The following is a 26,737-nucleotide window of genomic DNA, read 5'->3' as shown; positions in this document are numbered from 1 at the left end:
CCTTCTCCTCCATTCTCCTCTCGGGATCTTGGGCACGCACGCACACGCGCCCGGCATGAGTTTTAAGCCACCGGGTCTGGGACGTGAACCGTGGTCGACTATGTGGGAGTCCAGTGACATAGCCATTACGCTAACTGCTGGTTCCCAAGAACATAATTTATTGTTCTTTTAGAAAGATTTTTGCTGTTGGGCACATATGCTTCCCAAAGAGAGACAGAGAGACAGAAAGTGAGAAATCACTCCTGGGGGAAGGGCCACACAGTCCCTCCTCATCCATTCTCTTCTCAGGATCTTGGGCATGCATGCACACGTGCTTGGTGTGAGTTTTAAGCTGCCGGATCTGGGACTCAAACCAAGTTCAACTATGTGGGAGTCCAGCAATGTAACCATTATGCCATCTGCCAGTCCCACCAACATAATTTTTAATAGTCACAAGAATATTTAAATGATCTGTTTCTTATTGGGCATATTGTAATATTTGTAGTTTTTGAGAACTTGGTGTATTTCATCTATATTTTCATATTTATATTTATATTGGGTCATGGGGAAAGACTTTCCTGATGACCTACTAGAATTGTTTGTATTGTTCCCTCATTCTTTTGGTGTCTACAGGATCTCTAGTGATACCTTGTTTTATTTCTTGTATTAGTAATTTATAGACTTTCCCTTTGTTTCATTAGTCTTGCTAGAGGTTTGTCAATTATATTAATCTTATCAAAAATAAGCTTGTTACTTTTATCTTTATGGCTCTTTTTCTAGGTTCTTGAGGTTGAATCTCAAAATATTAATTTGAAACTTTCATTTTTTAAAGTTTATTTCTTCTATCAGAAGGAGGAAGAGAGGAATAGGGAAAAAGAGAGAGAGTATGCATGAGAGAGTGAGAGTCACCCCCAGTAGGGCCTGGGTCTTCACATTCTAATGACCACCCCCTCAGCCTGAGCTGATCAGTATCACAGGTGCACATGCATGACCAGCAGGTACAGGGAGACTTCAGTTATGAACTTGGGATGTTCCCATAGGGCTGCAGGATCTTGGAGGGTTATAGTACCACTGTACCACCACAACTGACCAGCTTTTCTTTTTTTCTAGTGTAAGCATTCAGTTGCTATACATTCCCCTCTCAACACTGCTTTAGCTGCATCTCACAAACTTTTATATATGTTCTATATTCATTTAAATTCAATTCAATGTATTTTTAAATTTCCCTGAGACTTCCTTTCTGATCCATGGATTATTTACAAGTATATTGTTTAGTGTCCAAGATTATGGAGTTTTCTTGTTATAGCTATGTCATTTATGTATTAATTTATTTAATTTATTTTATTTTTGGAGAGGTTTTTGCTAAAGGGCATGTGCACTAACCAGAAAGACAGAGAGAGACAGAGAGACAGAAGGCAAGAAATCACACCCCAGGGGGATGGCCATGCCACAATCCCTTCTCCTCCATTCTCCTCTCAGAATCTTGGGCACACACGCACATGTGCCCAGTGTGAGTTTAAGCCACCGGGTCTGGGACTGGAAACGCGGTCAACTACGTGGGAGTCCAGCAACATAGCCATTACACTAACTGCTGGTCCCTAGTTATATTATTTAAATTAATCTTTTTTTTAAAAAATATTTTTAATTAATTTTACTTGTTATTATGATTTATTATTATATTTTAATTTAGCCAAAGAGACAGAGAGAGCAAGAGAAGGGGAAAGTGAGAAAGGAAGCCATTAGGTCTGGGACTTGAACCGTGTTTGGCCATTTGGGAGTCCAACACCTTAACCACCATGCCACCTGCTGGCCCTGTTATAGCTATGTTACTGATTTTTAGTTTGATTCTATTGTGGTCAGAGAACAGACTGTATATGATTTCAGTTCTTTTAAATGTGTTGAGACTTGTTTTATGATTCACCACATAGTCTCTTAGTATGTATTCCATGAGCACTTGAAAAAAACTGTATTCTGCTTTTGGTGGGTTAGAGTGATCCATAAATATTGATTATATTCTCATGATTGATGGTGTTGTTGAGTTCTTCTACATCCTTGCACATTTTCTGCCTAGTTATGTGAGAAATTATTCAGAGAGGGGTGCTGAAGTCTCTGACTACAATGACAAATTTGTAGTCGGTTTCTCTTCACTTGGCCTTTGCTGGGTGAGTGTAGTTAGGTTCATAGTTTTCTTTCTGTTTGTACATTTTCATTATGATAAGCTGCCCCTATCCTAGTCCTGTTAGAGATAGTGGGATTTTATTTTACTTTATTTTATTTTATCTGCACCTGGCAATATTTCTGGGATGTTGACCTCTCTATATGTGAGATCCATGACAGTAAAAGAAAACTTGGGGAACATAATAACACCATGTCATTTTTGGGAACGCTGAGATCCTTAAACAGTGGGGCTTATTCTCTTTACTTTCAGAATTTTGTTATGCTTATATCATGTGGAGACTTAATAAAAAATCTGGAAAATGGAATTAAAGTATGAGATGATTTTGACATGAAAATTTTTGAAATCCATGTTTTTAATATTTTGTATTTTCCACAAACATATTGAATACCCCTTGTATGTAATACAAGTTTTTAGTTAAACTATGTGAGAAGAGTAGGGAAAAGTTACATCTATTACTTCTTGTCCAGACACAAGGAATGTTGTGCTTTTGGTCCCATATAACTATTGATATTTAAATATAGAATAGATCAGGGACCAACAGTTGGCTTAATGGCTATGTTGCTGGACTCCTATGTAGTCGACTGCGGTTAGAGTTCCAGATCTGGTGGCTTAAACTCATGCCAGGCATGTGTGCATGTGTGCCCAAGATCCCGAGAGAATGGAGGAGAAGGGATTGCAGTGTGGCCTTCCCCGCTAGGGGGTGATTTCTTGCTTGCCCATGATTTAGGGCTAGCTGCAAGGTGCATGTAGATTGTGGTTTCAGGACCCTTTTGGGGGTGCTCTCTCTCTTTCTCTCTTCCCCCTTCTCTCTTTCTCATTTTCCCTTACTCATGGAAGAAAGAAAGGAAGAAAGAAAGAAACGAAGGAAGGAAGGAAGGAAGGAACTTAAATAAAGCCGGCATAGTGTAATTTGTTTCATAGTGTTGTTTTCAGGGAAAAAAAGAGTTTTGAAGAACTATAATAAATTGTAAAGCATATTGTATAGTTAGGGAAACTACATTTACTAATTTTTCTTCAGTAGGCTCATTTATGTCCGTTATCCTGGCTTAATTTTTAAGAACAGTTCTCTCATTTTCAAAGTATCCTGTTTTGAATATTAAATTTTGCCATCCAAAATATAGTTGTTATTCTCTTTATACCTGCCATTCTGAGTCATATAATGAGGCAATTGTTTTTGGAGAAGCAGCATTCAACTGGATACTTTTATTCAGAAAATATTTGTTTATTTAATTATTTTCAAAAACATTGGTAGCTTCAAGAAGTCTATCTTTTTAAAACTTTGACATTAAGGATAGGATGAAAGGAAATACTTTATATTTAAATGTTCATGAAAAATTTGAATTGCTTCATTCCCCACAGTAACTTCTTGGATTTTTTTTTTTTTTCAGCAAAAGAACCCAAGAAAAATGTTGGCTTATTTCTAGGATCATTAAATGGCAATGAAGCAGTCAAACTCATGAAGCTGTCCAATAATGTGGAAGTGATTACATGGTGGTGAGAAAAATGAATGTCTTCTAATTATTGCAACATCTTAACTTGTTTAATTAAAAGAATATTTTTTTTCTAACATCTCTTTTATATATACTTCCCTCTTGGGAAAGAGAGAATATTGGAGGTATTTTCTTCATCTTTCTGAATGTGATTTTTTTAAAGAACTGGAAATTTGCATTTTATTACAAAGCTTGTTGCTGCTGCAGGTTTGCCAGTTGAGGATGTGACCTATATTACAAAGTTAACCAACTTGTTCAGCTAATTATACTTTTGCTAAATTTGAACAAAACTGTGAAGAAAAGCTACTTAAATGCCTTTTACATTTTTCTAACAATTGCTTTCTTGGTATGATAAGGGGAAAGTGGCCATTATTCTTCAAATTGCTTTTATAGTTGCAGTAGCATTAAAACACTATATCCTGTGGCATTCAAGGAACCTAATATTTGAACAATAACTGATTTATAAAAAAAGTTATGAGCTGAAACATTGGTCTGCATTTTCTCCATTTCAGAAATATATTAAGAACACAAGGAAATCGGAGAACATGTGTACAAAAAAGCAAACTCTGAAAAATAGAAAGTGGGTTGGTGGTTACCAGAAGCTGAGCCTGGGGCAAAGGAAAAGGTGGAGTTTTTAAATGTGTATAGAATTTCTTTTCTACAAGATGAAAAAGTTCCAAGATCTATTTCACAACAATGTGAATGTATTTAACATTACTGAACTGTGTACTTGAAAATAGTCAAAGTAGTAAATTGTAGTTGTATAGTTTTTGCCAAAATAATTTTTTAAAAAACTTGTTCAGTGTAGTCTGTTTTCTGTAAATATTTTCTGGATGAGGACTTAACCTGAGGAAACTTAACCAATGAAACTTAAGAGATAGTGACTATAATCCTTTTAGTGTGAAGGTCATTTACTGTAGAGGTAATGACAGAGTAGGACAGAGATCAGCCATTTGTACAAGTGTATTCAGTTGTGATGAAATAGAAACTTTGAGTTAGGTTGGGTGAGCTCAGTGTTATCATATTAATATTGTTACAGATTTGGCATTTTAGGAAAGCTGAGATGGTAACTGTATTATATATCCTTAGTTGAGTGTTGCAGAAAACCAGACACCAAAGAATGGAAAGCAGCATTAGGAGAGATCAGGAGAACTGTTTATTATGTCGGTGGGCATGGAGGAGTTAATCTCCAGCCCCTACTGGGGATCAGACACAATCTTTTATGGGGGAATTGGGGAAGGGGAGGTCTCAGGCTCAGAACCTGCCCTATGGGGACCAGCAGTTAGTGTAATGGCTATGTCGCTGAACTCCCATGTAGTTATCCATGGTTCAAGTCCCGGATCCGGTGGCTTAAACTCATACCAGGTGCATGTGTGTACATGCCCAAGATCCTGAGAGGAGAATGGAGGAGAAGGAATTGTGGCATGGCCATCCCCCCTGGGGGGTGATTTCTCGCTTTCTGTCTCTCAGTCTCTCTCTGTCTTTCTGGTGAGCGCACATGCCCTATAGCAAAAACCTCTTCCAAAAAAAAGAACCAGCCCTGTACAAAGGGAGGAGGCACAGAAGCAGTAAGACTAATATATTCAAGGTACTGATCTATTCAAAGTACTAATCTATTCAAGATTTTCAGGTTACCCTGTAGCTCCAGGGAGGGGCAGTAAGTTTGCCAGAGGACAGAAACCTTAGACAGCTATCAGCCCTGAGTTATTCATGAATTCAGGGTTTCTTCATATTATTCCCACCTCTTGAGTCTCCTCAACTATACTCAAGGAGGGTCAGTTAACAGGAGGGTGGTAAACATAGGTTTCAGGGGCAGCAACAAGCAGTTCATACTTGATGCCTTAAGGTGGGAGGTTACAAATCACTTAATCAGATTAAGGACACATGGTCTGATTGCCAGTGTTAAAAGGATAACTTCTAGCGGACCCAGGAGAGGCAGTAGCTATGGGGCCCATGTCTAGAGTCCATACTGTCTGAGACGTGCATAGCAGACCCATTTCCCTGCAGGGGGATAGTTGTAACAGTCTGTTTTTTTCTGCTCTTACCCACAAAATAGGGGGACCAGCAGTTAGCGTAATGGCTATGTTGCTGGACTTCCACGTAGTCGACCGCAGTTCACGTCCTGGACCCGGTGGCTTAAAACTCATGCTGGGCGCGTGTGTGTGCGTGCCCAAGATCCTGAGAGGAGAATGGAGGAGAAGGGATTGCAGCATGGCCATCCTCCCTGGGGGGTGATTTCTCGCTTTCTGTCTCTCTGTCTCTCTCTGTCTGTCTGTCGAGCGCACGTACCCTATAGCAAAAAAACCTCTCAAAAAAAAAAAAAAAAAGTGCTCCATTGTCCTAGCACTCCTGGAGGGTGACTGAGTTGAGGCAGGACTTGTAACCTCACCCCCAGTGCTCTAATGCCAGCTGGCTCGGGGACCCTGGAATGACTATGGGATCATAAATCCCAGGCAGGTGGTCTAACATTGATAGGTAGGCATCCAGTTGCAGTCAAATAGTGGTTTGCTGGATGGTTCGGTTGCGCCATTTGAGGCAAGGGATGTAGCTACCTGTAAGCCTCGACAAAAGAGCAAGGCCCAGGTTCAGGAGTATCATTAAGGCAAAATTGGTGTAAGGAACAGAGCCCCAATGAAAATGCCGCTGGTTAGTTAACCCAGGCGTCTTAGGCCTATCAAGGTTTCTATTACCAGGAAGTATAGTATTGCTAGCAAAAGCCTCTCTCATAATTTCCAGTCCCTTGGGACCACTGCTGCCAGACCAATGGGGAGAAGCAAAGCCAGTACTATGGGAAGGTATAGGAGCAGGAAATTGTAAGGGTATGGTGTAAAAGTCACTGTTCTTGAGATTCTGCCGAACGTAGATTGGTCAGTGTCCGGAGTGACCAAAGCAGGGCTGTAGACTCCTCAAACTTCTGCAGTGCATAGAGCAGCCAGCCCAAGAGTGGCTGCAAGCTTCCGCTGTGCATAGAGCAGCCAGCTCTGGAGTGGCTGCAGCAGGGCTGTAGTCTTGATGACAGGATTTGGTCCTCTGGAAGGTTATTTTAGTTGACTGCTCAGGGTGGTTTTTCACCATCCAAACCCCAGGGTCCTCTGGTACTGCAACTTGCTTTACTTGCAAGTGCTGGATTTATAGGGCTAGCCCTGCAACCTTTACTGCAGTAGGGGTAACAAGCACAATAGCACATGGCCCCAACCAGATGGGTTGTAGTGATTCTTTTTTTCAATTTTTAACTCACATGAGATCTCAGGGCTCATGTTTGTACCCAGTTTCTGAGGGGAACAGCAGTTCTTTCTAAGGTGACATGGGCTATTTTCTTTAAAGTCTTTCTTAAGGCCACCAGATCATGAGTCAGGACTGCCTCACCCAGCTGATGAATGTCAAGCCATTTGGGCCTGGGTAACTAAAGGGGATAGTTGGTAAAACAGAATCTCATTAGGGGAGTGACTTTGGTTTGGGGGTATACATTGAAGTCACTTTCTAAGTAGTGGGAGGACATCCACCCAGGGATGCCCAGTGTCCTGACAGAGCTTAGCCAGGGTGGGCTTGAGGGTACAATTCATTTGTTCAACTCTTCGAGAACACTGAGGTTGATAAGCAGTGTGAAGCTTCCATATTATGTCCAAGGCCTTTGCCACTCCACGTCTAACTTCTGCCATGAAAGCAGGGCCATTGTCTGACACGGTCATAAGGGGAAGCCCAAATTGAGGTATAACTTCCTTCAAAAGGGCTTGAATAACTTCTCTGGCCTTTTTGGTTCATGTAGGGAAGGCTTCCACCCAGCCTGTTTAAGTGCAGACCAGGACTAGTAAGTACTTATAGCTCCAGCATAGTTGTACTTCCGAGAAGTCTGCCTCCAGCAATTACAGGGGAGTTGTCCTGGTGGCTTGTACTCTAGTCAGCCGAGTTGGCCCCTGGGTGGGGCCAGGCACAGGTCTGGCACAGGTCTCGCACCACATGCTCACAGTTGCACATGATGACAGTAGGTGACTCAAAACATAGTATCGGCCTAGCATGTTCTCTAGGTTAGTCTTTTCCCAGTGAGTCATCTCGTGGTGCTGCTTTACTACCAAATACCCCAAAGACTGAGGCATGTATATTATTTCATCTGGCAATCTCCACAGTCTGTCTTCTCCCAGGGTTGCTCCCTTTGACTTTGCCCAGCCATGTTTGTTGGAGGTATAAGAGGGGGCTTTTGGGAGGCTTGTGAGTGATAACATGTGGGCTACAGCACTTGGGGTTCTGTAGGCAGCAGTCTTGGCTGTCTGGTCTGCAACCTGGTGTCCCAGGGTGATGGAGTCTTCCCCACTCTGGTGTCCTCTGCAATGGATGATTGCCACTTATTTTGGCTCAGAGACTGCCTCTAATAATTGGCATATTTCCTCTTTGTTTTTAACTGTCTTCCCTTCTGCTGAGAGGAGTCCTCTCTCAGTACAAAGCTCCATGAACATGCAGGGTAGCAAAGGCATATCATGAGTCTGTGTAGATGTTTACTCTCTTACCGGCTGCTAATCTTAGGGCCCAAATTAGTGCCCAGAGTTCAGCCCGCTGAGTAGACAGACTATCCTTGGGGCAGTGCCCCAGCCTTGATTCAAAACGTAGGATCTGAATTTTATAGAGTTCTGTGGCTCCCAGGAATTAATGTAGTTGCTTCTGGGAGGTGGGCTGAGGCAGAATCTAGGCATGGGATTCGAGACAGCTGGTGGCCTCCCTCCTGAACTGGTAGAACTGATGCTGGCTCCTTGGGCTGCTCTTTAGGCCCTGGGGAAACAGATGGGGGCAGCATTTTGATTACTGGTTCGACTGGGACATATGGGGGTAAAGCTGCTAATGACCCCTCTTTTGGGAGGCCCTACAGGTTTGGGGCCACGGGTTTCATTTGGTCAGTTTGACACTGGGGGCATGACAGGAGCGGCCAAAATAGTGCATTGGTTTTTCCCTCTTATGCAGATGTGTGCCCAGGACATAATGATTTGGGCTATTTGTAGCCAGGAGTCAGCATAGGGAAACTGCTCAGGGTGGCCAGGGGTGCCAGTAACAACATTGTACATAGCTAACACAGTAGGGTGTTGTAAGGTTCCCTGTGGCAGCCATCCAACCTTGAAAGAGGGCCATTCAACCTCACGGAGGGCTATCAACTTCTCCAGTTCCATTTTAACTCCATAAAATCAGCAGATAAGCCATTTTAAAAATTAGCATACAGTCCAGCATAGTGGGGTTAGATGACTTAGATTGAGGTTTTGTCATCATATCCCAAATATCTTTGACCTCTCTAGTTATCAAAATCCTGCACTTCACAAAAGGCTCAGGAGATCACTAGTTGGAGGAAGTGATCAATGAGGAGACTCTGGAGGAATGGAGGCTCCTGGGGGTGGGCCTTAGCCCAGAGGCTCAGAAGCTGTGCAGCCTCCTGGGAGTGCTGGTGAATAGGCCAGACAGCACAGGCGATACGTTTGTTCAAGTTTGCAGGAGGGCCTCAGCCATGGGATGCAATCAGAAGGACCACAGTGTTCAGTCTATGGGGTCTATCCCCTTGATATTCCAACAGTAGATACCTCGGTGCTGGAGATGGGTATTTCTGTGGCAGATGACAGGTGGAATGGAGGACAAGGGAATGAAACTCTGTCAAGCTAATTGACAAGGGAAGGTTGTCTAGGTAGAGGATGATGCCTGACCTCTTCTTTTTCAGACAAAGTGAGAAGGTTCTGCTCCATGATGGCAACCTTTGTAGGAGGGTCACGACAGGTTCTTGGAGGACATTTTTCATCACATTTGTGAGGAATTCGTGTCCTCATCTCTGAGGACAGAATCTGTGACCTGACATTTGCTACTCTGCCTATCCACCTTTACAGGAATCGGCCTCTGGGTCCCCATCTCCCATGAACGGTGTAACAACAGACAAAGGGTGGGTGCCCCCACAGTGGGAACCAATCAGGTGTCTGTCCGGCCATGTACCTTGTGGGCTTTGTGTAGTTCCTTGGCAATAAGCAGTCAGATATAGAACCTCCACTGGATTGAACACGTAGAAAGGGAAGAAGTCCCTCAGCACCAATTTTGCCATTTAGCCTTCATGGAAGCACAGAAATTTAGTTAAACAGACCCAGTCATGATCCATAGTGAGAAGCCATGGAGCCACAAACAAATTTGCTCATCACAAACATTCACATTCATTCAGAGGTTATACACCAGCTAATTACCAGATGAGCCCTGACTGCCAGTCCTGCGACCAAATGAAAGCGTACAGGTCTCCTTTTCTACCCGAATCGAGTAGGTCTGACTAGGGCTCTACAGATACCCGGTGGCTTCAGCCAGTTACCAGATGAGCCCTGACTGCTGGTCCTGTGATCGAAGGAGAGTGTACAGGCCTCCCGTTCCACTCAAATCAAGTGGGTCTGACTAGGGCTCTTCAGATCTCTGGAGGCTTACCAGATTACCAGAGTTGATGAAGGCATCAGGTTCCAGGAGTTGGTCCTTCTCTCCAATTGGAGTCCTATGATCCAGGAATGCTCAGCCTTGGGGCAGGCACCTCAGCTGAGGGATCTTGTTAAATAAGACAGGGGCGTGCCTATCTCTCCACACCTCAGTGCATGTCCTGGGGAGAAATGCCCTGGAATCGGTGGCTCAAAGTGCCAGTCTGATTCTGTTTCCCAGCCAGTGCACCAAAATGTTACAGAAAACCAGATGTCAATGAATGGAAAGCAGCACTCAGAGAGATTAGAACTATTTATTACATCAGTGGGCATGGAGGAGTTAACACTCTAAATCAACTGGGGGTTGGACACAATCTTTTATGGGAGAATTGGGGAAGGAGAGGTCTCGGGCTCAGAACCCACCCTAGGCAGCATCAAAGGGAGGCAGTAGAGAAGCAGGAAGGTTATTCTATTCAAGTTACTAACCTATTCAAGGTTTTCAGGTTACCTTGTAGCTCCAGGGAGGGGCAGTAAATTTGTCGGAAGACAGAAACCTTAGACAGCTATCAGCCCTGAGTTATTTATGACTTCAGGGACTCTATATCAGTAGGTTTGTTATAGCCTAATCAGCAAGAAATAAGAGGACATCCAGACATAGCCAAATTTATTGGTGTTCCGTGATTAAGCCGGCAGCCTATGTGGGGACTCATGTCTCCCAAAAACCTGCAGGCCTGTGTGAAAGGAGAAGGCCAAAAATTCAGTCTTTTCCTGGATGATGTGGTGATTCATGAGGACAAGGTGTGGTGGGCTTGGAAGGGTAGGAGATAGGGTTTTACAATGTAAAAGCAAAAGTGAATACAGAAGCAGAATGAGCAGGTTAATCATCCCTATGGGTATGTTTCATCCCTACCTAAACACAATGGGATATATATATAGGAGAGGTTTTTATTATAGGGCACGCGTGCTCACCGGAAAGACAGAGAGAGACAGAAAGACAGAAAGGGAGAAATCACCCCCTGGGGGGATGGCCACACTACAGTCCATTCGCCTCCATTCTCTTCTCTGGATCTTGGGCATGTATGCACACACACCCGGCATGAGTTTAAGTCACTGGGTTCAGGACTTGAACCATGGTTGACTACATGGTTGACTTAATGATCTTCATGGCTCAGGGCAAGGAGTCTGGTGACCGATGATGACATCACTAAGGAACATCTTAGGGCAGGGAGTTTCGGGTTATTTAGCAAAGAGCCATTTACTTAGGCAAAAGGATAAAGCAAGTTTCCAATATAGAGAGGAGTTCAAAATGAGGTCTACTTGGGACCAGCAATTAGCGTAATGGCTATGTTGCTGGACTCCCATGTAGTCGATCGCGGTTGGAGTCCTGGACCCGGTGGCTTAAACTCACGCTGGGTGCGTGTGCATGAGTGACCAAGATCCCGAGAGGAGAAGGTAGGAGAAGGGATTGCAGCGTGGCCATCCCCCCCGGGGGGTGATTTCTCGCTTTCTGTCTCTCTGTCTGTCTCTGTCTTTCTGGCGAGCACATGCGCCCTATAGCAAAATCCCCCCCACCCCCCAAAAATGAGGCTTACTTCAGGTTTAGTTAACAAATGATACCAGATCCAGGGAGAAATAGAGAATAAAGATAAAACTGTTCAGGAAGCACACTCATCATGCTCACTTACTCCTTTGGGCAGTGGTATGAAACTGTTGCATGAAATTTACCCTGCACAGGACTCAGCTCATTTGAATGCACACCTCTCTGCCTCTCCACCTCCAGTGGGAGTGCTAATGAACAGTGAGGCGACTGAGAAGAACCACTAACTGGCTGTTAACTTACGGGACACCAGCTTTATCTTACAGTTTGATATAAAAAGAAATGTGAGAAATGTGGATTAAATTTCAGCAAGATTAACATCACATCATGCCCGATTTGGAGAGATCATTAGAGAACAGTTAGTTTAAATACCCATCTGATATATGACCCCTGTCTCTAAGACAAAATTTAGAAGGGTATTAGTGGTTGTCAAGCCAGTTCTTTTGCTCAGTGACATTACGTGTATTTAGTGGATAGCAACTCAGCAGTGCTTAGAAAGGGACAACTCATGGCCTAATGAGAGATCCCTTTTCATCCTTAGTTCTAACCATTACATATTTTTTCATTTTTTGATGCAAAATCTGTGTCTGCTTAAATTTTCTCTTCCTAGGATAAGCATTCTCAGGCTATTTAAGAGTTCTCCATATAACATGTTTTCACATTTAAAAAATTTATTTTAATTGCTATCCTTTAAACATTTTTCTTCTTCCTTTCTTCTTCCCCTCCCCTCCCCTGCCCTCCCCTTCCCTGCTACCCCTCCCCTCTCCTCCTCTCCTCTACTCTCCTCCTTTCTTCTCTCCTTGTCTTTTCTTTCTTTCATCTTTGCCCTAGGGTGTATGTGTTCACCAGAGAGAGAGAGAGAGAGAGAGAGAGAGAGAGGAAATGAGAAATCCCCCTCCGGGGGAGGGGGGATGGCCATGCCACAATTCTGGGACTGGAACCATAGAATTGGCCATATGGAAGCCAGTGCTTTAACTACCATGCCCCCTGCTGGTCCCAACATTTTTTATTTTTAAAAAACGTTTCTTTTTGTTTTAAAAAAGTATATCTTTTATTTCTTGAGAGAGACAGAGACAGGAGAGAAAGACAGATACCTTCAACAGGGCCTCTCATCCTTCCAGCCTTTCCTAGTCAAGATCACAGATACATGTGTATACTTATTTTTAAAGATGCTTCTTGCTTTATCTTTCATTTTCTTATTCAAATTCGTCTCTCCATTGGTGAAACTCTGAAGTGGAATATCTTTTATCATTTTATTCTCTTTCTTATGTTCTTGCAGTAATTTTTCTTTTTTGGCTTATAAAGTGACACATTATTTAAAAAATTTGAAAAATACAGCAAAGTTTGGAGAAAAATATTGCCCATTATCATCTTCCAGAAACAAATATTAATCTTTTGGTATATATATATTTTTTCTGTTTTTCTGCATGGTAAGTGTGTGGGTGAGTGTGTACGTGTATTTATGCATAAAAATACGTGTAAGTGAAGAGGAATTATAGTATGATCACATTATATTCTTTATTTTTTCTGTCATAATTGCACTTGGAACATATCTTAGCCACTGAACATATTAAAAAACAATGTTTGAGCACCACATCATATTTAACTGATTTATAGAGGTTTCCTTTTTTTTTTCTTTTTTCTTTTTTTTGGAGAGGTTTTTACTATAGAGCACGTGTGCTTGCCAGAGAGACAAGAGAGACAGAAAGTGAGAAATCACCCTCCTAGCGGGAGATGGCCATGCCACAATCCATTCTCCTCCATTTTCCTCTCAGGACCTTGGGCACGCATGCACATGCACATGTCCCTGGTGTGAGTTTAAGCCACCAGTTGACTGCATGGAAGTCCAGCAACATAGCTATTACACCAACTGCCAGTCCCAGAGGTTTGCTTTTTTTTTTTAAAGAGAAATTTTTGCTATCGGACGCATGTGCTCACTGGAGAGACAGAGACAGAGAGAGAGAAAGCAAGAAGTCACCCCCTCTGGGGGGATGGCCACGCCACAATCCCTTCTCCTCTTGGGATCTTGGGCATGTGTGCACACATACCCGACATGTGTTTTAAGCCACTGGGTCTGAAACTTGAACCACCATGGTCAACTACATGGGAGTCCATCAATGTAACCATTACGCTGTCTGGCGGTCCCTTGAGAGAGTTTCGATATAGGGCACATGTGCTCACCAGAGAGACAGAAAGACAGAAAGCAAGGAATTGCCCTTCCAGGGAAGATAGCCACACTGCAGTCCCTTCTCCTCCATTCTCCTCTTGAGATTTTGGGCATGCACGCACAGGTGCCCAGTGTGAATTTTAAGTCATCAGGTCTGGAACTCAAACTGCAGTTGACTATGTGGGATTCCAACAACGTAACCATTACACCATCTCCTGGTCTCAATATTTCTTTTTTTTGATGAACCATTACTTATTTAAAAATTCTTTACTATTGGGCACTTAAATTGTTTACATTTTTGTGATCATAAACAATCTCATAATAGACATACTTGTGTATAAATCGCATATCTGCCTCTGTGATTGTTTCCTTTGTGTAGATGTTTTGAAGGATTAAATGGCTCAAAAGGTATGAACATTTTCTAAGGCTCAAAGTAATCTCCCTAAAATGTGGTATAACCATGTATTTGATCATCTAAACCAAGTCACTTCTACTGGAACAAATTCTAAGTGAATAGAACTGGAACAGATTCTGTAAACAAAGACTTAATGGATGAAATAAGATATAAGATCATTTTCCTAAAAGAAAATATGGTTATATCTCTATTTTAATAAGTTCATTTATTTATTATTTCCATGAAAGATAGAGAAACAGAAAGAAACAGTACCTCCAAGAGTGTCATCACACCACAGTCCACTCAAATCTCAGCCCAGATTGTGGGTGTCATGCACTTTACATGCTGAAGGAGATTCTAGGACACAAACCCAGGACCCTTCCCGTGTGGGTTGTGATACATTATCATGCTCCACTCTCTGTCCACCAATTTCCATTTTAAATGAACATTCTTCCAATGTTATCTTACTAGGATTAAAAAGTAAATTCCGTGGTATTATCTATTTTTATTAAAGTTAATGAAAGTATGCTGTCATAACAAATCATTATCAAACACAGGAATTTATGTTTCCTTATTCTGAGTCTGTTTATACACAAATGTGAAGCTACATTGTATGTTAGAGATACACACACACACACACACACACACATACACACACAGGATCTACACTGTAATTGCATTATAAAATTAAAAAATAGATCTGAACATAGCACTTTTCAAAATATTATTATGAAGAGGAAGCCTGAACCATGTAACCAACCAACAGATAAAGACATTGATGAAAGAACTTCATTATTCTGTAAGCCTTATCTCCCAGATAAAATGATAAAAATAATTTTACTCTATAATGAAGTATTTTGAAGAAAGAACTCTCACAATGTAAATGAATAAATTAATTACCTTATAATAAGAGGAAATTTTAAAAGATAGTATGATATTTAAGTATGATACACTGTTTAAGGCAGTCTTTGTCTTTAACCTTTGTTCTTTTGACTTTATTTTACTCACATTCTGTGAAGAAAAATTGTGTTCGACAGGAGCTGATATTTAAATAATAATTCCAAGACAAATATTAAGTATGGCATTTTTTAAATATAGCACATTTCAAAGTGGTTTCCATAACAGTTTTTGGTCATAGTGATACTCCGTTTAACAGAGAGCAGTTTTTTTGGGTCATCTGACCAAAACAAATTGTTTTTTTTTTTTTGAGAGGTTTTTGCTACAGGGCATGTAAGAGACAGAAAGCGAGAAATCATCCCCCAGTGGGCATGGCCACACCGCAATCCCTTCTCCTCCATTCTCTTCTCGGGATCTTGGGCACGCACACACACGCGCCGGCATGAGTTTAAGCCACTGGGTCCAGGACTTGAACCATGGTCGACTACATGGGAGTCCAGCAACATAGCCATTACTGCTGGTCCCAACAAAACAAAAATTTTAATAGGAAATTTATAATTACTGGTAAATATCCTTGCTCTAATTTTAATAAAATTGTAGAATTATTTTACTATTTAATCTATCTAGAGAGAAGTTATAAATCAGCAACTTAGTAAAGTAGAAAAACCACTGGATAAGTAAAGACTATTTTTCTTCTTTTCCAATCTGGATGCCTTTCATTTCATTTCAATTGCCTGTTGAACTGCTAGAACTTCAATTCAGTTGTGTAGAGAGGTGGTGAGAGTGGGTGTCTTTATCTTGCTTATCTTGGTAGGAAAATCATTCAGTCTTATGCCTTTAAGTATAATGCTAGCTATGTAGTTTTTTTTTTTTTTTTCTTACAAATGTTCTTTATCAGGTCAAGAAAATTTCATTCTGCTCATGGTCTGCTGAAAGTTTTTTTTTTTTTTTAAATTAGGAATGAATTGGATTTTGTCAAGCTTTTCTTCTGTATCTATTGAGATGAATAAACTGGTTTCTCTTTTAATTTAATATGGCAAATTACATTTATTGATATTTGTTGTTTAACCAATTTACATTATAGGATAAATTCCTTAGATCATGATGTATTAATTATCCTTTCAATGTATTGTTGAAAATTTTTTTAGAGAGATTTTTGCTATAGGGAGTGTGTGTTTGCTGGAGAGACAGAGAGAGACAGACAGAAAGTGAGAAATCACTCCCCTAAAGGGGATGGCAATGCCACAATTTTTTCTCCATTTTCGTCTCAGGATTTTGGGCACATACACACATGCGTCCAGTATGAGTTTTTTAAGTTGCCAGGTCTGGAACTGCGGTCAACTATGGGAGTTCAGTGTCGTAACCATTACTCAATCTGTTGTTTTAGCTAGATAGTTGATTCAAAACAAACAAACAAACAAACAAAAAACAAAAAAACAAAAACAAAAACAGGACTAAGGGACTAGGACCAGTGGGTGCTGTGGCGGTTAAGATGCTGGGCACCAACATGGCAGACCGTGGTTCGATCCTGGAGTCCTGGACATTTTAGCTTGAAAATCACTCTGGATGCGTTTGTGTGTGCCCAAAATCCCAGGAAGAGAATGAAGAAGGGATTGAAGCATGGCCTTACACTGGGGGGATGATTTCTCACTTTTCTTCTCATTGTCTGTCTCTGGTGAGTGCATGTACCTTATGGCAAAAAACGAAAAGAAAAAAAGGACTATTCAGGTTATTTGTTTCTTCTTGAATGAACTTTGATAGTTTGTGTATTTAAAAAGTATCATTTTTTCTAAGTTGTTGAATTTATTGACATAAAGTTGTTGATAAATATTCTTATTTTTAAACTTTCTATAGAATCTTAATACTTTTTTCATTATATTGGTAATTTGTGTTCTCATTCTGTTTTTCCCATCAGTCTGACTAGCAATTCATCTGTATCACTGATTTTCTCAAAGAACTAGCCTTCACGTTTATTGATTTTTTTCCTGTTTTTTTCAATTTTCTCTTGTTGATTTCTGTTATGTTCATTATTTTTAAATTTTGTTTACTTTAGATTTAGTTTGTTATTCTTTTTATTCTATAATTGTAAATGAGATCAAATTGCTTGATAGTGTTAATTAAATCTGTATACTTACTAATTTTCTATTTTAAAACAATTATTGACAAAATTTTATTCATTCATTCATTCATTCATTCATTTATTTATTTATTCATGCCATAGCACATGTGCACTTGCCAGAGAGACAGAGAGAGAAAGTAAGAAATCACCCCCTGAGGGGATGGCTGTGCCACAATTCCTTCTACATTCACCTCTTGGGATTTTGGGTGTGCATGCACATGTGCCTGGCATGAATTTCAAGCCACTGGGTCTGGAACCCAAACTGCAGTAGGCCACATGAGAGACCAGCACCTCAGCTATCAAGTCACCTGCTGACCCCAACTATTGATGTTTTATCGATTATTTTATTAAGTATTAAATTTTCCAACTATAATTGTGGATATATCCATTTCTCTTTGTATCAGTTCTGTTTTGTGTAGTTTGAAGTTCTGTTATTAGGTACATAAACCTTTAGAATTTTTAAGTCCTTTGATGAATTGACCCCCTTTATTATTATAAAGTGATATTTTCATCTCTTGCAATATTCTTTTCTCTGAACTATACTTACCTGATATTGATATAGTCACTCCATCTTTTTCCTCTTCTATTTATTTATTAAATTTGTGTAGCATGGTCTATCTTTTCTTTTTACTCTTAACCTCTTTTAGCTATAGAGTACCACACAGTTTGGAGGTCTAGGTGCTATGTGGGTGGGTCTCTGATCTCATTTCGTATTTGAGGGAGTCGATGCTTCTGTGCCCCAGTAAAATGCTGGGTCAGAATGGTTGATAGTTTTATTTGCAAAGATAAGGAGAAGGGCTCATTATGAAAGTAAAATGATCATGGATTTTATCTGGGTAATTCAAGTTTTCGATATCTGATGGACCACATTGGGGGATCTGTCCAGCAGGCAGTTGAATTTATGGTTCTAGGACTCAGGAGGTACTCGAATTTATGGGTACAGATGAGTTCCCCTAAGAAAACTGTACAGAATGAGAGAAGGAGCAAGGATGGAAACCTGGCAAGCATGGATGCTTAATGAGAACAATATCTGTAGTTTAGGTAAGTTCTAGTGTAGTAAGGACACTTACGGTTACTAAATTCCTTATATTTATTAATTATTAAATGCAAGTAACAGTAAATCCTATGTAATGGAAGATTATTTGGATATTTAATTTTATGATCTATGGTGATTTTAATAGTCTTTCTAAAGTGCTTCATCTAGATGTAATACCCCAGATAGCTTAAAGTATCCATTAATGTATTTTTTCTGTTTTTCCCATCAGTCTGACTAGACTAGCAATTCATCTGTTGATTTTCTCAAAGAACTAGCCTTCACGTTTATTGATTTTTTTCCTGTTTTTTTCAATTTTCTCTTGTTGATTTCTGTTATGTTCATTATTTTTAAATTTTGTTTACTTTAGATTTAGTTTGTTATTCTTTTTATTCTATAATTGTAAATGAGATCAAATTGCTTGATAGTGTTAATTAAATCTGTATACTTACTAATTTTCTATTTTAAAACAATTATTGACAAAATTTTATTCATTCATTCATTCATTCATTTATTTATTTATTCATGCCATAGCACATGTGCACTTGCCAGAGAGACAGAGAGAGAAAGTAAGAAATCACCCCCTGAGGGGATGGCTGTGCCACAATTCCTTCTACATTCACCTCTTGGGATTTTGGGTGTGCATGCACATGTGCCTGGCATGAATTTCAAGCCACTGGGTCTGGAACCCAAACTGCAGTAGGCCACATGAGAGACCAGCACCTCAGCTATCAAGTCACCTGCTGACCCCAACTATTGATGTTTTATCGATTATTTTATTAAGTATTAAATTTTCCAACTATAATTGTGGATATATCCATTTCTCTTTGTATCAGTTCTGTTTTGTGTAGTTTGAAGTTCTGTTATTAGGTACATAAACCTTTAGAATTTTTAAGTCCTTTGATGAATTGACCCCCTTTATTATTATAAAGTGATATTTTCATCTCTTGCAATATTCTTTTCTCTGAACTATACTTACCTGATATTGATATAGTCACTCCATCTTTTTCCTCTTCTATTTATTTATTAAATTTGTGTAGCATGGTCTATCTTTTCTTTTTACTCTTAACCTCTTTTAGCTATAGAGTACCACACAGTTTGGAGGTCTAGGTGCTATGTGGGTGGGTCTCTGATCTCATTTCGTATTTGAGGGAGTCGATGCTTCTGTGCCCCAGTAAAATGCTGGGTCAGAATGGTTGATAGTTTTATTTGCAAAGATAAGGAGAAGGGCTCATTATGAAAGTAAAATGATCATGGATTTTATCTGGGTAATTCAAGTTTTCGATATCTGATGGACCACATTGGGGGATCTGTCCAGCAGGCAGTTGAATTTATGGTTCTAGGACTCAGGAGGTACTCGAATTTATGGGTACAGATGAGTTCCCCTAAGAAAACTGTACAGAATGAGAGAAGGAGCAAGGATGGAAACCTGGCAAGCATGGATGCTTAATGAGAACAATATCTGTAGTTTAGGTAAGTTCTAGTGTAGTAAGGACACTTACGGTTACTAAATTCCTTATATTTATTAATTATTAAATGCAAGTAACAGTAAATCCTATGTAATGGAAGATTATTTGGATATTTAATTTTATGATCTATGGTGATTTTAATAGTCTTTCTAAAGTGCTTCATCTAGATGTAATACCCCAGATAGCTTAAAGTATCCATTAATGTATTTTTTTTCTAAATTTAGTCTTTAATAATGCAAAGAATTCAGTTGTCTTCATGAACAAATTACATACAGTGCCTGAAAGGTTCAACTTTGTCAGCTGTTTTGTTTATAACTCATAGTGCCAAGTAATACCACAGAGGAGGATTCATATATCTTAAGCCTTTAGTAAGTATGTGATTCAATTGCCAAGTCTCAGGAGTATTTTCCCTAATGATCCCTGGTCTCTATTTAAGTGCTCCTGTTGTTGAGTAACTTTATCCTGATTAGAGGGTAGGGAAAATATTGGGGTAATCCCATTAGAGACAGAAATGTCACAGGCTGCATTCTGTATGCTGAAACTCTTGGCATGAAACATTCAAATTCCTGTGGGGTGTGTAGTCTGTTCAGAAAATTGATCCTCAATAGGATTTTTGACTTTAAAATTCACATGTCCTGAAAATTTTAAAGAGACTTAGTAATATTTTTTTTGGAGAGTTTTTTTTTTTGTTGTTGTTGTTGTTGTTTTTTGTTTTGTTTGTTTTAGGGCACGTGCGCTCGCCAGGAAGACAGAGAGAAACATAGAAAGCGAGAAATCACCCCCCAGGGGGATGGCCACGCCACAATCCCTTCTCCTCAGGATCTTGGGCATCCACACACACGCGCCTGGCATGAGTTTAAGCCACCAGGTCCGGCACTCGAACCGTGGTCGACCTCATGGGAGTCCAGCAACATAGCCATTATGCTAACTGCAGGTCCAAGGCTTAGTAATATTTGACATACAATCTGTACTTAAATTTGTTTTCATGGGACCAGCAGATGATGTAATGGTTATGTTGGACTCTTACATGGCTAACCATGATTTGAGTCCTGGACCTGGCCCTTGAAACTCATACTGGGTGTATATGTGTGCATGCCCAAAATCCCGAGTGGAGAATGGAGGAGAAGAGATTGAAGTGTGGCTGTTCCCCTGGGGGGTGATTTATCACTTTCTGCCTCATGCCTTAGAGCAAAAATCGCTTTAAAAAATATTTTTTTCATGTTGACTGCTAGTTATCTATATAATTTATTGTACTTATAACGATCCAAATGTGGGACAAAAAACTCAGGTGATTTATTATAAATGATTTATCTAGTAAGTAAACTTTTCAAATTCTAACCTGGGTTTTATTATAGGCAGAGACTGTGATGCGGGAAAGGTCACCCTGTGTTGCTGTTAATTCATTGTTCAAATTGTGGAAGACTTCATAGTGACCGTCAAATTATATCTCTGTCGAAAGCATGATTACTAACAGTTTAATCTACCCATGCCTTCACACTTTTTTTTGTAATGAATAAAAGTTTAATTTGAAATAAAATGCAAGTTGTGGGAAAATAGCATCTCCAGTTGAATTATCTTTTTAGGTACTTAGAAAGTAATAAAATTACTTACATCAGGACTGGGAGTTGCTTCCTTGACATATGGGACTAGTCATACACTCATTTTAGGTATTTTTTTTTAGTTCACTGTTATGTTGCTAGCTGAAATACCTGAGACTGGGTTATTTATAAAGAATAGTGGTTTATTTGGCTTACTCTTTTTTTTAATTTATTTTTTATATATTTTTAAAATTTTTTTATGTTAGGTGTGTGTGCTCTCCAGATAAATAAAGAGAAAGTAAGAAATCACTTCCCAGGGATGATGGCCACACCACAATCCCTTCTCCACCATTATTCTCCTGGGATTTTTGGCATGCATGCACTCAGTGTGATTTTCAAGCTGCCGGGTCTGGGACTTGAACCACAGTTGACCACATGAGAATCCAGCTCCTTAACCATCACGCCATCTGCTGGCTCCTTGGCTTGCCATTCTAGTGACTGGAAAGTTCAAAGATATCGGCTGGCATCGGGCTGTCCTCTGGTGCCATGTCACAACATGGCTGACAGAAACAGAAGAGTGGGCACATGCAAAGAGGGAACTGGGGGTAGTCATCTTACTTTTACAACAAGCTGCTTTCTTAGAAACTAATGTATTCTCATGAGAGCTAGAACACACTCTCTCCTGTGAGACAGAACTAATCCATTCATGAGGATGATGCCCTAGTGATCCAAATATTGCTAATTAGGCCTCATCTCTTAACAGTCTCAACATCTTCCACTGCCAATTACATGGGGACCAAATTCCAACACAGAAACCATCAGGGAACAAACCTAAACTGTAGCAGCCCATACAATTATCAATAAAATAAGGTTAAATATGTGTTGAAAATAGTAAACATCCCAAACTATGAAACAGATATTCTTAGTATATATACATTTTTTAAAAAGAGGTTTTTGCCTTATGGTGCATGTGCTCACTGGAGAGAGAGATACACACATAGAAACAATGAGAGGGAAAGTAAGAAATCACCCCCCAGGGTGGATGGCCACACCACAATCCCTTTTCCTCTATTCTCCTTCTGTGATTTTGGGCATGCACGGAATCATGCCTGGCATGAGTTTCGAGCCACTGAGTCCGGGACTTGCACTGTGGTCAGCCATGTGGGAGTCCAGGGATGTAACCACTATGCCATCTGCTAGTCCCAGTATATACACATTTATGAAAGTTCATTGTATGTGTCTCTTTTTTATTAAAAATGCATCTATAGTCCTTCTCTATTCCTATTCATTCGCTTCATAGTTTTCAAAAGAATATTCACCATAGGGATTACGATTCTTCAAAAACCCTGTTTAACTTGTAATTTTAATGATAAACACTAAAGATCAGCAGTAGTGATAATGCAGCTCAACAGACCATTTAATATTCTGAGCTTAACTATGCAGTTGCAATGCTGAAATTTTCACTTTACCCAGTGGAGAAAAGACCATAGCCCTTTAAACAAGATGCATCCTAGAAACCAGGGTCAAGTTCAGGAAATAATCCTCTTCTAAGACTAGCCATGTGTGATAGGATTTGCTATTTACAGACATGTCTGTTAGAAGTGACTCACTCAATATGATTTTTGAAGTGACAGGAGCTGAATATGACAGCCGGAATACAGCAACCTAAAATTTAATTAAATATAATGGAAGAAAAATGTATATTATGGGATAATGATAATGATCTTTCAAGGAGTGTTGAAAAATCAGTTACACAGTAAGAATTTCATCCACAAAAATGTATGTATATCAAAGTTTCTCAGGCAAGATGACAGCCAGTTTAATACTCTTTGATAACTGTGAGCAATGCTTTTCTCCATGAAGAATATCTTTATGATAATTATTGCAAGAAATTGATAAATTACCATTTTGATGATAAATTGATCTTGGTTAATGAAAATCATTTTATTAGAGTTTTTATCTCTTTTTGTTCTCTTTTTAAAAATTATCTGAGGGGACCAGCAGGTGGCATGGTGGTTAAGGTACTGGACATTCCCACCCGGCTGACCATGGTTTGAGTCCCAGATCTGGTGGCTTGCTTTCTCACTTCCTTTCTCTCTCTGGTCAAATTAAAAATAAATGGATGCATAAATAAAATTTATTAAAAAATTATCTAAGTAATACATGTTGCTTTTGGAAAATGAGGACAGAAAAGGAAAAGATCATGGATGGTGGTACAGCAGGAAAGAGGCAGACTCACATGGGAACATTGCTGGTTTGCATCTGAAGGCCTCCCTGAGTACACCAGGCATGCATGTGCCCACAGTTTGTGCTGGTTGAAGCTGAGGGTGGACCCTGTTGTGATTAATGTATCTCTCTCACTCTTGGAATAAATAAAAACATGAAAAAGGACAGAGATGATAAGATTGCATTGTACTTTTTATTGGTAGTTTTTACAAAATACAGTCCTCCTTACATATTGTTTTGAAACCTAATATTTGTTTTTTGTTAGTGATATCCTTCGGTACAAACATTTCAGTTAGCCTGAGGTAAAGAAAAAAATCTGATTACTTCTGTTAGTTTCAATATTAACTCCTCTCTCTCTCTTTTTTTTTTTTTTTATAGCATTTCTCATTAATGTGGAATGGGTAGCAGTAGTAACACCGAATTTAAAATCTGAAAGCCATATAAACAGAATTTCAATTGCAAACCTGGCAACCAAATCCTATACCTGTGGCAATCCATTGAATTTCCTATTTTTATCAACCGTTTTTGTTATGGTAAAATTCCTTCATAAAAATTATGGCACTATGGGAACCAGCAGTTAGCATAATGGCTATGTCGTTGGACTCCCACGTAGTCGACCGCGGTTCATGTCCCAGACCCAGTGGCTTAAAACTCATGCCGGGCGCGTGTGCGTGCGTGCCCAAGATCCCGAGAGGAGAATGGAGGAGAAGGGATTGCGGCGTGACCATCCCCCCTGGGGGGTGATTTCTCGCTTTCTGTCTCTATGTCTCTCTCTGTCTGTCTGGCGAGCGCACGCGCCCTACAGTGAAAATCTCTCCAAAAAAAAAAAAAAATTATGGCACTATGAGGACCAGCAGTTAGCGTAATGGTTATGTCGCTGGACTCCCACGTAGTTGACCGCGGTTCAAGTCTCGGACCCAGTGGCTTAAACTCACGCTTGGTGCATGTGCGTGCGTGCCCAAGATCCCAAGAGGAGAATGGAGAAGAAGGAGAAGAAGGGATTGCGGCGTGGCTATCCCCCCTGGGGGGTGATTTCCTGCTTTCTGTCTCTCTGTCTCTGTCTGTCTGGCGAGTGCACACGTCCTATAGCAAAAACCTCTCCATAAAAAGAAAAAAAATTATGGCACTATGGAGTAATGATTGCAAAATAGTAAAGGCTTTGTCATTTTTAGCACATCATAGAAATACAATAAAAAATAACAATAAACACAGACTTCCTTATCTTTTTTTTATCTCCAAAATTACTTTATCTTTGATTTGTTATTCTCACATGTATCTTATCTTAGACACTATCTGTCTCTTATTTCACAACATTATCACTTTTATTGTTCCTTGAGAGTACCTGTCTAGTCAAAGACTGTTCCAGAGACTTTGATTTTCTTTCTTGGTGTTCCTACTCCCAGCATTAGTCGGCATACCGAAGATATATATTAGTCACATTCTAAATTCTACAAGACTATTTCATGGAGAAGTAGGTTTTTAATACTTTTTATATGTTTAAGGTGACTTTAAAGTGGTCTGATAGAAGAAATCTGTCAACTGTACTCTATCATTTTGTAGGTTGGTGGCAGACTCAAATGCACTCTGTGGCCCTCTTGCTGTTCTTACCTGATTTCTGCAACATCCAGTTTGAAGTAACCATTAGGGCGATGCTGCTAGTTAATTGAGTGATGGTTCCCAGTAGTAAAAACTCAAGCATGAAAATTTAGGTAATTAATCCAATAAATAATATTCCAAATAATTAAATAATAATAAAAATAATAGTAAAACACATTTTTCATGGAGTTTTTGAAAGCCCTTTTATAGGATTTGGGACTTGTCATTTGTGTTAAGAAACTGCTCATTTAAAATATCAAGCATTTATCCAGCTCTTCTGTGCACATTGCTTGCTCCTTGCACTAGAGGGTATAACAGCATCCTCATCTAAGTCCATGTTTGCTTTGTGTTCCAAGCACTGTACAACAGGTCTTCAAAAACTTCATGGGAAGTTGGAACCAGCAGTTAGCGTAATGGCTTTGTCGCTGGACTCCCACATAGTTGACTGCGGTTCGAGTCCCAGACTTGGTGGCTTAAACTCACGCCAGGCGCATGTGCGTGTGTGCCCAAGATTCCGAGAGGAAAAGGATTACAGCATGGCCATCCTCCCTGGGGGGTGATTTCTCGCTTTCTATCTCTCTGTCTCTCTCTGTCTGTCTGGCGAGTGCACGCTCCCTATAGCAAAAACCTCTCCAAAAAAAAAAAAAATCATGGGAAGTATCCATTATGAAAGCAAATCAAAACAAAACAAAAAAACTATACAGGGATTTAAGTATTTTTTTGCATTAAAATAACTTGAACTTCAGTTCCATTTTTTCCCATGAACTTTTTGAAGTCCCTTGTACTTAATTTCAGCCCATGGGTTACAAGGTAAATTCGGACTCTTTTTTTTTTTTTTTAAGGAAAATGCATCCTTACCCTGGCAAATAGGACATTTTGCTTAGTTATACACCAAGACCACATAGTACTTTCTGCTCACACTTCTTTTTCCTGAAGAAATTCCTCTAGGCTAAAAAAAAACTTTCTGATTAAGGCATTGCATTTTTCTGCAGGAGTTTCTCCTCACTCATTTCACTGTGCTAGGTAACATGCCCAACATTAAGAATTTGAGCTTTTGAGTCTAAGGAGTCTGGGTTGAATCCTGACTCTCACTTATAGTTCTTTGGCCTTGAACAAATTCTGGACTGCTCCAATCTGTAATGAGTTTATCTAAAAAATTAGTATAACTACGACTAGCAGATGGTGCAGTGGTTGTGTCACCCACATGACCAACTGTGGTTTGAGTTCCGGACCCAGTGGCTTGAAACTCATGCTGGGCTTGTGTGTGTGTATGCCCAAGATCCCAGGAGGAAAATGGAGGAGAAGGGAATGGCATGGCCATCCCCGTAGTGGAGTGGGGTGGGGGTGGTAATTTCTCACTTTCCCTCTCACTGTCTCTGTCTCTCTCAAGCGAGTGCACACTCTCTAAGGCAAAAACCTTTACCAAAAAAATTACTTTAAATAATACTAAATGCAGAGCTATTATTAGTAATTGTGGAGCTTCAATAAAATAATGATTGGGGACCAGCAGTTAGCATAATGGCTATGTCGCTGGACTCCCACATAGTCAACCGCGGTTTGCGTCCTGTACCCGGTGGCTTAAAACTCACGCCGGGTGCGTGTGCGTGCGTGCCCAAGATCCCGAGAGGAGAATGAAGGAGAAG

The 26,737-nt window shown here is 40.0% G+C and overlaps 1 protein-coding gene across 1 annotated transcript in view; it reads left to right on the top strand.

Moving 5' to 3' along the window:
* The window catches only part of IQCM (IQ motif containing M), a 472,102-nt gene that overhangs the window by 59,726 nt on the left and 385,639 nt on the right, over window positions 1-26,737 (top strand). Inside the window, exon 2 of the mRNA XM_006162328.2 lies at window positions 3,547-3,652. The gene's annotated coding sequence lies outside the window, so the exon portion shown is untranslated. The remainder of the gene's footprint in view (window positions 1-3,546; window positions 3,653-26,737) is intronic.

Source organism: Tupaia chinensis, unplaced genomic scaffold, assembly GCF_000334495.1.
Source record: "Tupaia chinensis unplaced genomic scaffold, TupChi_1.0 Scaffold139871_1, whole genome shotgun sequence".
NCBI classification, from domain to species: domain Eukaryota; kingdom Metazoa; phylum Chordata; class Mammalia; order Scandentia; family Tupaiidae; genus Tupaia; species Tupaia belangeri.
The sequence above is the reverse complement of the archived record's forward strand: the minus strand, read 5'-3'. Positions and strand labels throughout refer to the sequence as shown.